The sequence below is a fragment of the Heterocephalus glaber genome, unplaced genomic scaffold (genome assembly GCF_053883595.1).
Source record: "Heterocephalus glaber isolate CG9 unplaced genomic scaffold, H.glaber_assembly_v1.0 deba00001481, whole genome shotgun sequence".
Classification (NCBI taxonomy): Eukaryota; Metazoa; Chordata; class Mammalia; order Rodentia; family Bathyergidae; genus Heterocephalus; species Heterocephalus glaber.
The window spans coordinates 56382380-56396626 of record NW_028258317.1 but is presented as its reverse complement, the minus strand read 5'-3'; the positions used below and the strand labels follow the sequence as shown (position 1 = coordinate 56396626).

At 33.9% G+C, this 14247-nt stretch overlaps 1 long non-coding RNA gene across 1 annotated transcript in view; it reads right to left on the bottom strand.

Moving 5' to 3' along the window:
- Nucleotides 1-264: 264 nt before the first annotated feature.
- LOC147825973 (uncharacterized) overlaps nt 265-14247 on the bottom strand; it is a 69730-nt gene continuing 55747 nt past the window's right edge. Inside the window, exons 6-7 of the long non-coding RNA XR_015440125.1 lie at nt 13696-13857; nt 265-10639 (exon numbers count right to left, since the gene is read on the bottom strand). This is a non-coding gene — a long non-coding RNA (uncharacterized LOC147825973). The remainder of the gene's footprint in view (nt 10640-13695; nt 13858-14247) is intronic.

Here is a 14247-nt window from a genome sequence, read left to right as displayed (position 1 = left end):
TACTCCAATATTTTGTTTTGACTCTGTACTTGTTTTCATGAATATTTCTATCTTCATTTTTTTCCCTCTGGTATATATTTGCCACTATTAATTTCTACACAGAATCCATAATTAGAAGGAGTGGATATCTAAAATAGTACTACTAATTTTAGGAAAATACTTATTGTTGAAAATCATGCTCCAGAGGAAATCCACAAATGAGCTTACAATGAAATTCTGACATATGCAGAAGTAGCATATATTTTTCTCTCAGTCTGCCCATAGAGTAGCCTGCAGATCAAGCAGGTAACCAAAACTAGGAGTACATGTATACAGTTGTACATGTATACAGCTTTAGATTTAATAAGAATGTTCAAAATAATCTGGAGCCAAATATTCCATTTTACAAATTCATTGGTTTTTTACTGAACCAATGCTCTTTTTATAAAGCTCCATTTTTTCTTGTGATCTTATCATAAAAACTTGAATATACAGCTAAAATAATTTTCACTCATCAGCCAATATTGTGCTAAACATTATTATTAAAAAGTAATTTTGAGTTCTGATTATTACACCTTAATTCCACAAAGAGAATTAAGTGTTATGTTGCATTGATCAATCAAACGGGTTGCTCTGTGTCAATTTTGAGGTTCTACATTGAGTGAAGAAAACAAATTTAATAATAATAAGCATAGAAATAATGATGGGTAATATTACATAGTATAAATCATTTATGTAAATAAACCATCTCTACATATATAAGGACATGGATAAAGTCCTGTAAAATTATGCAGTAGAAATATTTATTCATGATATCCTGGAAAGAAAGGGAGAAAGAAACAGGTAAAGTTCCTTCAGAGGGGCTTTCAGTTTAGGTTGCTTCTATTACACTTGAGTTTTCATAGGAAACATGCATAGCTTTTGTGCTTACAAACTATTCAAGGCAAAATTTTAAATTATAAAGTGAGACTCTGCAAGAAGATTGCTACAAGAACAAAATGCTCATTTTATGAAAGGTCATTGCCTTTATAACAACAAAGGAGTCCATTATTTTTTCAATAAAAATATAATCAATCAGAGATTAACCAGAATAATACTAAGAGCTGAAATTTTGGTCCTAATATAACTCTGTATTGCACAATTGCTAACAAAGCACAGATTTGTTTTGCAGAAGTTATCGAAAGTAGTCTCATGAGACATTTCTAAATGTGTTTATTATGTAATATCTTCTATTCACCACAGTGAATGTCTTAAACAGATAAAAATACTCGAGACTCTTAAATTGATCATAAAGCTCGGGCTCAGAAAGATTGCCCTTTCCACCAACTTGGACCATGAGAATGACAAAACCTTGGGAATCTCATTCTAGGCAGACTTTTTCCAAGTTCTTCCTTCTATACACATATTCCCTTTCAGCTTTGATTATTAAAATGTGATGACAAAAATGTTTCATTTACTTAAATTTAGCTCCATAGTTTCTCCTTTCTAAAATTAGACTACAATAAAATAATTTCAAACCAAAGTATGTTTATGGTTTTGTTTTCTTAACCAACATTTATCTTCCCTACCCCACTCATTCTCAAAACTTGCACTGTTCTGAAGAAAATGGTACTTAAATCTCCATTCCTCAAAATGGAGCCAACATTAGAACAAGCACTTCTAGTGCCTCTCTTAACCTGAAATTCCTCCACTGGATGAAGAAGTAGCTTATCTGATTGGGGAGTGTGGTGAGAGTCTGGAGATCTCACTTGTGCCTTTGTGCTGGGTAAGGTGAATGCTGTTACAATACTTGTCCATGAATGGCCCTGCCTCTTGACCACTTATTTTTCTCAAGAAATGATCTCTTCTGAAGTGGAACATACTTTTTTCCTTCTGCTTATCTGTTTTCATGGAGTAACTACCCCCAGCAACTATTATCTAGTTATTCTCTCCAAGTTAGGGTGGGGAGATCCAATCTCAGCCAGAAAAATTACTGTAATCAGTAATTTCAGTATAATGCTGATTCTGGACTACAATCTTCATTTATATCTTTGAATTCATTTTTATTTATAACCGTGTGAAAACAATGTATATGTAATTGAATTCTCCTTTGATCTCTAGAAATGTATACGCAAGTGTGTAATATTTATCCTCTCCTTGGTTCCTCAAAGTGGCCTCAAAATCAATATATTTACAGTTAATTCATAATCTTCCCCTTGGGTAAAAATAAATAAGCAAAACAGTTGTCCTCCACCTATCCTTCCCTTTCTTGCTGTCTGATATTAACTTCTCTCTAGTGATGCAAGGTAGAAACCAGACATTTTCCTTGATTTCTTTTTTATTTCATGCATCCTTTTCACCATGGAAGAATTATTTTTTCTCTTGATTATAGCTCAATCCATCCACCTCTCTCCATCTTCACTGCCAACTGCATTCTAGAACAACTTCTTGGTGATGGTCATAGCAATTCAAGCAGTTGTCTAGTATCTGAAAGTGTGGCCATGGTAAAGTAGTTAAGATGAATCTAACAGGCTCACATCAGGGAAGGAGTGACTGTCCTGATCATGATACACAGAAAACTGGAAATTCGAGCATTCAAGATTTCAATAACAAATCATGACATGGAGATTAAAGTATTGCAAAATAATATGTATGGCTTGTATACCCAAAACATGGATTATCTACCTAAAATGAAAAAATTCCTAGAAATACATAATCTTCCACATATGAATCATGAAGAAACAAAAAAAAATGAAATAGATTTATAACCATTAAGATTACATTTGTAATAAAATATTGTCTCCCAACAAGGAAAATTCCAGGACAAGATGGCTTCAACAAGTGAAATGTCCCACACATTTAAAAAAGAGAATTAACATGAATCCTTCTTGTATTGTTTTAAAAAGAGGAAACACTTTCTAATCCTGGCTATTAGACCAGGATTATACTGTTATAAAATCTAGACAAATATACAAGAAAACTATACACTGATATTCTTTTTTTTTTTGGTACCTGGGATCAAACTCGGGTCCTTGCGCTTGTGCAGCAGGCAGCGAAACCACTAAGCTAAATCCCCGGCCCTACACTAATATTCTTAATGAACATTGATGTAAAAGTCTGCAACAAAATGTTAGCAAACTGAACTCAGTGGCATACTAAAATACTTATATACTACAACCGATTAGGGTTTATCCCTGAAATACCAGAATGGTTCAACATACCAAAAACAATCAAGGTAATATACCACATTAATAGAATGAAGGACAAAAAGTGCATGATCATCTCAAATTTTACCCCTTTGTGCTAAAAACTCTCAACAATCTAAGAAAAAAGGAAAAGTACTTCAACATAATAAAGGTCATATGTGAAAAGCCCATAGCTAACATTATACTCACTAGTAAAAGACTAGAAGTTTTTCCTCCAGTATCAGAAATAAACTAAGAATGTATTTGTTAATACATCCATAGAAGTTCTAGCCAGATTAATTAAGCAAAGAAAGTAAAAAGACATCTAAATTAGAAATAAAGAAATAATAATTGGGCCAGGGATTTAGCTCAGTGGTTCCATTGCCTGCCTCAGCGCAAGGACATGAGTTCAATCCCCGGTACCAAAAAAAAAAAAAAGAAGAAGTAATAATTACCTCTATTAACAAATGATTCAGTTTTATGTGTAGAAAACTTTCACAAAAACTGAGACCTGATTAATGAATTCAGCAACTCACAGGATATAAAGTAAACATGCAAAAATCAGTTGCTTTCCTATACACTAACAAAGTATAATCTGAAAAGGATAGTATAAAACAATTCATTTACAATAGCATCAAAAAGAATAAAATAGTCAAGTGAAAGACTTGTGTGCTGAAAACCAGAAAACATCATTGAAAAATTTAAAGAGGACATAAATTTAAAAAAGACACCCCATGTTCACAGATTGGAAGATTTAATATTGTTAAGATGCCGATATTACCAAAGTGTTGCACTTATTTAAAGTATTCCTTGTTAAAAGTTTTAAAATACCAATGAGACTATTTTCAGAAATAGAAAAACCCATCCTGGAATTTATTTGTAATACCAAAGGATCTAAGCAGGCAAAGCAATGTTGAAAAAGGAAAACAAAGTTAGATATCTCACATTTACTGCCTTCAAAACTTATTACAAAGTTCCAGTATTCAAAACAGTTTGGTACTGGCATAAAGCATGTATATAGACCAATGAAATAAGATAGAGAACCCATATATAAGCCTTCATAAATACTGTATAGTTAAATTACTTTAGGCATAAAGGCAAAGACAATCATTTCACCAAATGATGATAGGAAAACTAGACATCCACATGCAAAAGAACAAATTGACTCTTTACCTTACACCATATACAGAAATTAATTCAAAATAGATAAAGGATCTAAATAAAACACATAATACTATAAAATTCTTAGAATAAAAATATATCAAGAGGAAACTTCATGAGTTTGGATTTGGCAATGATTTCTTTCCTATACTATCCAGAAATATACAAGAGAAAAAATTTTGCCACATCAAGCTTAACAACCTCTGTACCTCAAAGGACACTATGACCAGAGTGAAAATGTAACCAGAGGATGGAAAAAAGTACTTGCAAATTTTCAGTAAGAAATTACTATCTAGAATATAAAAGAACTGTACAACTCAACAACAACAAAAGAAAACCAACCCAACTTAAAAATGGGCAGAGTACTTGAATAGACATTTCTCAACAAAGATATACTAAGGACTAGTGATCACATGAGAAAATTCCAGACAACACTGAGTTAGAAAAACCCATCCCATGCTTTCCCACTGTAAATTGGTATTAGCACAATAGTAGCTGGCTCTGTGTCAGTAGCTGAACTTGGGGGATCAGAAGCATTCTTTGTGTTTACCTACTGTAGGATGAAAAGCAGGTGTGAGCACATATGCAAAAGTGTCAAACTGGGATTTTACCCATATCGTGCTCCATCTAACAGGCTTTATGTATGTTTAGTTGAACATCATAGGGGGTAAAATACACCCACCCATCTCTTCTATTATGTAAACATGTATTTTACTATAATGGAATATGAATGTGACTCACAGTAGCTGTGCCTAGGGAAAGCAAAACTCTATCTGGGCATTCACCCACTTGGCAGATGAATGGCCAGGTATATACAGGAGCTCCAAAGCAGTAGCAGCTGAGTCTTACCAATGAAATATTAATTGCTAAATTTCTGTGCATTTAGGATTTGTTTTAAAAATATTTATTTATTTGTTTGTTTGTTTGTTTGTTTGTTTATTTTGGTAGAAGTAGCCCAATTCGGTACAATGGCACTTAAAAAACCATATTTGCAAGTTTTGGAGAAGGTCTGAAGTGAATCATCAGATTATTCATGCATGGATGATGAAGACCGTAATGACTTTGACATTGGCCATCTGAGCCAAAGTTCCTGTGACAGTGAAATGGAGCAAAAATGGACGTGTCCAGACACAGATAATGTAGACCTCCTTGATTCAGATGACAAAGAAAACAACTATATGACTGTATATTTGACTAGTCAAAATGGTACAAAATGCTCATGCAATCAAAATGGAATGAGTCAATGTTAGAACCAGGTCCAAAAATGTAGTGAGGATCTTGGCAGGGGTGAAACATATTGGACAGAATTCCAGCACTGTCATTCAATGTTGGAAATTGTTTGTAACAGACAAAATGCTACAAGATGTTGTGAAATACACAAATGCTGAAATACAAGTACAATATTCTGTATGCACCAATAGCCATACTCAAAAAAGTATTTATTATGACACTTCACTCATTTAACTGAAAGCATTCATAGGTCTGCTGTACTTAGCAGGGCTTTCTCATGGTAATCACAGGAATGGAGAAGACATGGGTATGGCTTGAGGTCTGTAGAATAACAATGACACAGAGAAGATTTAGTTTCTTTCAAACTTGCCTGGGGTTTGATGACAAAACCACCTGTCAAGAAAGAAAAAGAACTGATAATCTAGCTGCTATTCACTCACCCTTTGAGAGATTTGTGGGTAACTGTCAAACAATTTACACACTATCTGAATATATGACTATTAATGAACATATTATAGCATTTCATGGTTGTTGTAGCTTCAGGCACTATATGCAAAAAAATTTTCAAAATATGGCATAAAAATGTATGCCCTTGTAGATGCAAAGACTCATGCTTTCAGTTTAGAAATTTATCCTGGAACTCAGCCACTATTAGGTCCTTATTCATACAGTAATAAACTGAATGATGTTGTAAACAGACTTGTTGCTTTACTCTCCCAAACTGATTGGAATGTGACATTCGACAGTTGGTTTACCAGTTACCAATTGATGTTATATTTGCTAACAGAGCAGAGGTTGACCAGCATAGGAACTGTACCCAGAAACAAAGCTGAAATTTCAAATGAAATGTTGCGATTTGAAAATAGAGAATTGTATGGTGCAATCTTTGGATTTCAGAAAGATTTATATTGACCTCATATAAGCCAAAGAAATGTTGACTACTGATGTCAACATTGCACCATGATGGAAATATTGATAGGGAAACCTCGAAAAAAAACCGGAAGCCTGAGATAGGACCTTTCAACAACAAAACCAAAGGTGGAATAGACGTTGATTAGTTATGTTGCAACTATGATGTCACTCAAAACACAAAGTGTTGGCCAATGGTTGTGTTTTACTCAGTCCTAAACATGTGCAGCATAAATAATTTGATAGTTTACAAAGGGAATAACAAGTGCAAAATACCACAGAGAAATTTTCTTAGAGAATTTGGACTGGAACGCATAAAAAATCATTTGCAGCTGAGGAAAAGCAAAATGTTTCTGCCCAGGGAACAATGGAAAAAAAATGTGGAGCACATGGGTAAGCTCACAGGTGAACTACTAGAGGGCAGCACCACAATGACCTACTATGACAACAGGGAAACCAAAAAGATGTCAACTGGGCCCCACAAAAAAGGACAGGAAAACCAAACGTATGTGCTATCAGTGTAAGCAATTCTTGTGTATGGTACATGTATTTTCATGGGTGAAGACTGCCTTTTGTACAACAGTTGAAGCAAAGATTATTTCTGTGATAGACATTTGTTTGTATTTACATTGTAGTTCACATAGGTTTTTATTTCTGATGTTATCTTTTAGGTTTTGTAAGCAAGTAAACAGCTGATGTGAAAATGTTGATGTCTATTCTAAGCACTCATTACATATTTGATATATTTTATTTTATGGATATCTTATTTACCTGCTAAGTGCACATTGTACAATATAGTAGGAAGCTTTTGAAAAACAGGAAGATGGGAGAGGTGACAAGAATCGCCTGCCACATAGGAAAGGAAAGCTAAGCACATGTTCCGTCAATGTAAGCTGGATGTGTGCATGGAACGTGCAGTTGTCATGTGTGAAGACTGCCTTGGGAGTGAAAATTGAAGCAAAGACTATTTTTGTTGTAGAGTTCTATTAGTATTTTCATTATATTTCATGTAGGAATTTATTTCTGATGTTTTCTTTTAGATTTTGTAAGCAAGTACACAGCTGATTTACACAGCTATGGTTACCCTAAACTCACAATACATGTTAAGAATTTAATATTTTATGGGCTGGGGATTTAGCTCAGTGGTTCTGTCGCCTGCCTCACAAGTGCAAGGACCCGAGTTCGATCCCTGGTACCAAAAAGAAAAAGAATTTAATATTTTATTTTCTGATATTTTATGTTCCTGTTAACTACACATTGTATAATATAATAGGAACCTCCTGACAAAACAAGATCAACAAGATGTCAAGTGTGTCCTGCAATAAGGCCAGGAAAGCAAAACATCTGTGCTGTCAGTGTAAGTGAGACATGTGTATGGAACATACTGTGGTCACGTGTGAAGACTGCATTAGGTGTGATAATTGAAGTAAAAATTTCTCTTTTTAAAGTGTTATTGGTATTTTCATTTAGTTTATATAGGAATTTATTTCTCTTGTTATTTTTTAGGCTTTGTACACCAAAAAACCTCTGATGTTGAAAATTTTGTTGCTTTTTCATAAACACCCAATAAATATTAAAAATGTAATACTTTATTTTTTGACATTTTTCCTCTTACGTACTCATGGTTTAATATAATAAAACTTATAAAATTAAAATTAATAATTCATCTGTAGAAATAGTCTAAAGAATAAATGTGAATATTATACACCCATGTTTATGCACCTTTATGAAAAAATTGGTGTTATGCCCCACTTAAGGAAATATAAATCATGATCACAGTGAGATAGCATTAAAACACCTTTATCTCTCACTAGCCCAGCTACCTCAGTATCTCACAGTTGGCCGACCCGAATGTTATTCAGACCCTGCTCAGTCAGTCCATTGCTATCGTCACAAGCATCTTTCCCACTGATGGGATTGCACTATTCTTTTAATACAGACAAAATTCCTAGAATAACCTAGGTGTGAAATCAGCAAACTTTTCATCTAAACATGATAAAATATTCGGTTTTTTAGATCATACAGTGTCTGTTACAATTGTTCAACATTATATCTATGAAAAAGTAGTCATAGGCAATTGGCAGTTAGACAGCTCTTTGCCAATAAAACTTTGTATATAAACACAAATGTTGGGCTGGGTTTGACAAAGAGCTATATTTTGCAGACCCCTATCTTGTAGCATTCACATCTTGGCCCTCTTTACTGCTCCATTCTCTTTTATAGAATTGTATTACTGCAAACACCATTAAATGACACTTCATGTTTTTATAGTTATTATATTCTTTGCCACCAATGAATATTCACAAATGTTTTTCTTTCTACCTGTGGTGCTCTTCATTCATATCTTCACCTAGTTAGTCTTACTCATTCTCTAGATCTTATTATTCAGCGATGTGATCTGTGGCTTCCTCTCTTTAGTATAGTCTCTCATACTCTAATGGAAACTTCTTCCAGAATACCAGTCTGACAATTCTTAACTTTATAATTATTTGGATAAGGTTCTTTATCAAATTCTGCTACCATTAAGCTGTGATCTCCAAAGAGGGAGTAGGGTCTTTCTTTTGCTTGGGTATTGAATTTGCACAACCCAATGCTCAGCACATACTGGGCATTCAGTAAATTCTTGGGGACTGACTGGATAAATTAATCAATCCATGGGTGATTACCTCCACTACCATCACCATCAGCCTCTAAGATTCCATTCTGAATTGTGCTTTCACATAGTTTGTCTTTTTCTTCCATGTGACTATTGCCTTGTGTGTTTGGAAGAATTCCTATTAATGCTAATCAACTCCCTGTCCTTTACAAATGTCTAATGACTTTTTTCTTTTCCTTGGATCCTGAAAAGCTTATGCCATAGATTTATCAAAATTCTCCAGCCAAAAATGCTTAGGAATTTTCTTTAGGAGAACACAATTGTTTTTATTGACTTGCTGCAATGAGGGAGAAAAATGCAATATCAGAAACAATGAAGGAAATTCAGTACAAAAGTAGAAAGTGAACTTTGAGGATTTGAAATTGTGTTTAGTAATATGAGGGAGATTTCAAAGAGGCAGTAATTTTGGTTTAGATTGGCTGCTGCTATCAAGGAATAAAAATAATTCTATGATTGTTCAAATTAATAATTATTATCTAGGCAATAGCTAAAGATGTAACTAGTGAAAAGGTAGCTGTTCCTCATATTATTTGGTCTTTTTTGTGATTTGGACAAAAATATTCTTGATAGTTTTATATTAATACATGATTACAAAAGGTTCTTATTTTTGCTTTGCTCCATCAAAATCACAAAGTGGCCTTATCTTCCTTGTCATTTTCCAAAATTATGTTCAGTAAGGGAATACCATGGCCTAGTTTGTCATTCTCAGCAGGACCAAGGCCTGTGGTAATGCCAGGAAGCTTTGGGCTTTCAGAAGCCATTTCCTTTTTTAGAGTGAGTCTTCCCTGTGAAGAGTGTGTGTATATGAAGTGTGTGTATATGAAGGATGTTTATACAAAGACTGTCCATCCCTAATTCAGTTGGGTATCTGGTAGTCTATTTCTGGACAGGAAATTTTGGCCAGCAGATGATAGAATTTCATCACTTTTCATTTTGTTCTAGTTGCAAAGATACATTGATTATGAAGTTAGATAAATTCCTTACTCACTGAAAAATATATGGCATTCATTAACCTGTGTTCATTTTCATAATCACAGAAAATTTGAAAGCAAAATAGCCCCCAAGAATCTCTTCCAAGAATATTCTTTAAAAAACTTTTTGGGTAATTTTGCCGAGATTATAATATCTACATATTAACAACTAAGAAATCCAACAATTGGATTTTGGAAAATAGCCAGTCACCCATATCAATCATGGCTGTGGTCATTGCTGCTAGGTGTGACACGTAAAAGGATTTTTATGTACATGTACATGTACCTGTACACTGCAGCCTGAGGGCTATGACAAGGATAGATATGTATCTCCTGTGCAGCTTGAGGTTCCATGTTAACATAAGATGGTTCAGAGTTAACAGCAGTTGCATAAATTGATACTATCAAATAGGACAGAAAGCACCATGATTCATCCAAATTCCTCTGGGGTCAGGGAAGTGCAAGTTATGGAGGTTTCCAGAAGAGTCAATTCAATACATATCTCTGCAAGAAGGGTTCGATTATTATCTGAGGTTATGCAAAGGCACTGACTGGTCTCCAGGTCAAGGCTGAACAGAAAAGAAAAAAAAAATAACACTAAGTGGCTGATTGGGCATACAGCTTCTTAACTTACATTATCATTTGAGCATAATCAAACAAAATACAACACAAGTATATAAATATCAGCACATGTATGGTTAGCTGGAAAAGAAAACATCAGATATATAAGTCTAAAGGGAAAGCTCTCAGAAATAAAAGAGATTGAAGGAAGATCATAGAAATATAATACTCTGTAACCTTCAGCACCACTTTTGTCTGTCCCTAACACCTTCCTTATCCCTTCCTACTCAACCACTTCTCACTTTTCTAGAGTTCTAGAACTTTCATTTTGTTAGCAAATTGGCTTATTTTGAATTTCCCGGAAAAAAATAGAATCACCATGGATGATTACTCAGTTCATCTACTGTGACTAGAAACATTTAGCCTCAAACTCATGATGAATCTCTTCTATCAGTAGTTAGTCCTTGTATGGCAATAAAAACTAAACTTCCCTACTTTCTCAGGGGATCCTTAATCAATCTCTCTCTCTCTCTCTCTCTCTCTCTCTCTCTCTCTCTCTCTGCTCCTGTTACCTTTTATCTCATCACAAACACGTTCAAGTCTCTCCTACTGAACAATAAATATCTCCCGAGATCTACGTTCCTTGTTAACCAATTTTTATTTAGGAAATGAGTAGACACATATTTTCAAATACATTTCTTGAAAGAATTACCTAAGCTTATTGCTTCTCCTGTTTAACTCTCATTTATTCATCAGCACATTGGACTTTTTCTTCTCTTTCAATGATATCTAAGAAACTGCTTTCATCCAGACCACCAACTGGGTGAGTTCTCATTCTAAATCTGGGTTGCAATTTTTGCTGGAGAATTATTCCAAAACTCAGTGGCTTAAAGAACTAAAAATATTTTTTATCTGTCTTGGTTGTTTGTCAGAAAATTGGTCAGAGCATAATACGGGCAGCTTATCTCCATACCAGTGTGTCTGGGGTTTCAGTACGACTATTTGAAGGCTGGGGATTTAATCATCCAAGTTCTTGTTCACCCACATATGTGGAGGTTGATGATGATTGTGAGCTGAAACATAAGCTGAAAAATCACAAATTGACACTTAGCTTTGACCTCTTTATGTGGTCTGGGCTCCTTGGCAATATGGCAACCACTTTCCAAAAATAAGTATTCTGAGATAGAGAGAGTTAGGTAGAAACTTTACAAGTTTTACCCTTGGAAGTTACATAAGACCATGTCTGCTGGATCCTCTTCATCAACAGTTATAGGTACTGTCAAATTCATTGATATCACTCAGCTTCCTATATGTATTATATTTTCCACATTAAAACACTGGAAATCTGGTGATATCAAATGTTTGGAAAATCATTACATTTTTTTCTCAACGAACCTGTCAGTCTCTTCCCACTGCTATAACAAAATAGCTTATATGGGGAATTTATAAACAACAGAATTATCTTTATCATAATTCTGGTGACTGAGTAGCCAAACCTCAAGGCACTGGCAGAATCAGTGTCTAGTGAGGGCTTGCTTTGCTTCAAAGATGATGTCTTCTTTTTGCATTTTGTGAAAGGGATAAATGCTGAATCCCCACATCATAGAAGCAGCCAACTACCTCTTTTTCTTTATATAAAGACACTAATCATCTCCTCATGCCTTGACTCTTAATACTATCATCTTGAGCATTAGGTTTTAACATATACATTTCAGAAGGACAAAAACATTCAGATCATAGTAAAAACCATGTAAGGCACTTTGAAAACATGAGAATATATCTTAATTGATGATTTCACCTGTTTGTACTTGCCATAAATGCTGTTCAGACCTATTCCTTCTACTTAATGTTTTAGAATTATATATGTTTGCCATTGATATAGGAACATGGTTTTTCTTTCACTCAATTCTGGCAGAATATTTAATAGCCCCCAAACCAAAATTTGTATACTCATTTATGTTGACTTCCTATAACATTAATAAGATAGGTCTATTACATCCTATCTCAAACTCATTATATTCCATAGTCAGTCTGAAAAATCTCAAATATTTAAAATAGTTTTAGTAGTTCTCTTCTGAATCTTTCCATTTTCTAAAAATTCTTAGAACTCTATCTAATTATCCAGGAATTGTATTTATTAACTCTATGCACTTTGTATCTTTAAAATATGATATTTGTTATCTGATACTTTTCTTGGACAGTATTACAATAATATCAGAATAATTTTAAAGCAAATGATAATATTCAAATAAATAATCTATTACTTAAGAGAGGAATGGGGACATTGAGGAGTAAGTATAATTAGATATAAATATCATGTTAAAATATAAATTAGAATAGCTGTACAAGAAAAGCATAAAAGTTCCTCAAAGAACTAAAAATATAATTATTAATAATTCAGCAACCCCATTTCTAGATAGATACATAGAGAGATAGATAGATAGATAGATACTGCAATCAGAATGTCAAGGAGACTTCTACATTCCTATATCACTTATAGCATAATTTACAATAGTCAAGATATAGAACTAACCCATGTGTACCAACACATGAATAGATGAAGAAAATGTGACATATCTCTGCAACAGAATACTATTTAGCTTTTTAAAAGATGGAAGTTCTGTCATTTATGATAACATGAATCAATCTGGAAGACATTGGGCTAAATGAAATAATAAAGGCATAGAAAGACAAATACTGCATAATTTCAGTTATGTGTGGAATATAAAATATTTATGAAAGTTGAGAGGAGAATGATGTTTACCAAAGGCCAGTGATGTGACATGAAAAGAAGTTGATCAAAGGGTACAAAGTTCCAATTAGATGAGAAAAATAAGATTTCAAGATCCATTGCACAACAATAGTAAAAATGTACTGTATATGTATATTTCAAAATTGCTAAAATATAGATTCTTAATTAGTATAAAAAGTATGTGAAATCATGGATTTTAAAAAAATTTATATATATATTAGTTCCAAAAAATCATTATTTGTACCACTTAAATATACACAATTATTTGTAAATGAAAAATTAAATTAAAAGAGAAATAAAAAAATTACTCACATTAATTAACATCCATGACTTAAATGATGAAAGATTTATTTTGGTTCATATTTGTAGTCCTTGGTTAGCTGGGTCTATGGCAGAACGGCAGGGCAGAGAGGCATAGTGAAGGTGAAGCTGCTCACATCATGATGGCCAGGAAGCAGAGAAAGAAGCAAAGAGCTGGGAAAGGAGATATGTCCATTCAGATCAATCTCTCAGTGACCCAGATATTTCAACAAGACACCACCTTTTACTAGCAAATCAACTATAGGGTCTCCATGATTCAGGCACCTTCCAAAATTCCCACCTATGAGCACATGTGGCCTTTGTGGGACATTTATGATCCATTCCACACTTGGTCTTCAAAAGACTCATATGCATCCCTTCATGCAAAATGCATTTAGTCCATCTCTTAAGAGTTACTAACATCTTAATTAACAGTTCCAGGAGTGCTAAAAAGTCTAAAGTATGCTCTGAGGTTCAAGGTAAACTCACAGTTATGAGCACCTACAAAAATCAAAAAGGAGGTTAAACACTACCAACATACAATGGCATGGGGTAAACATATCC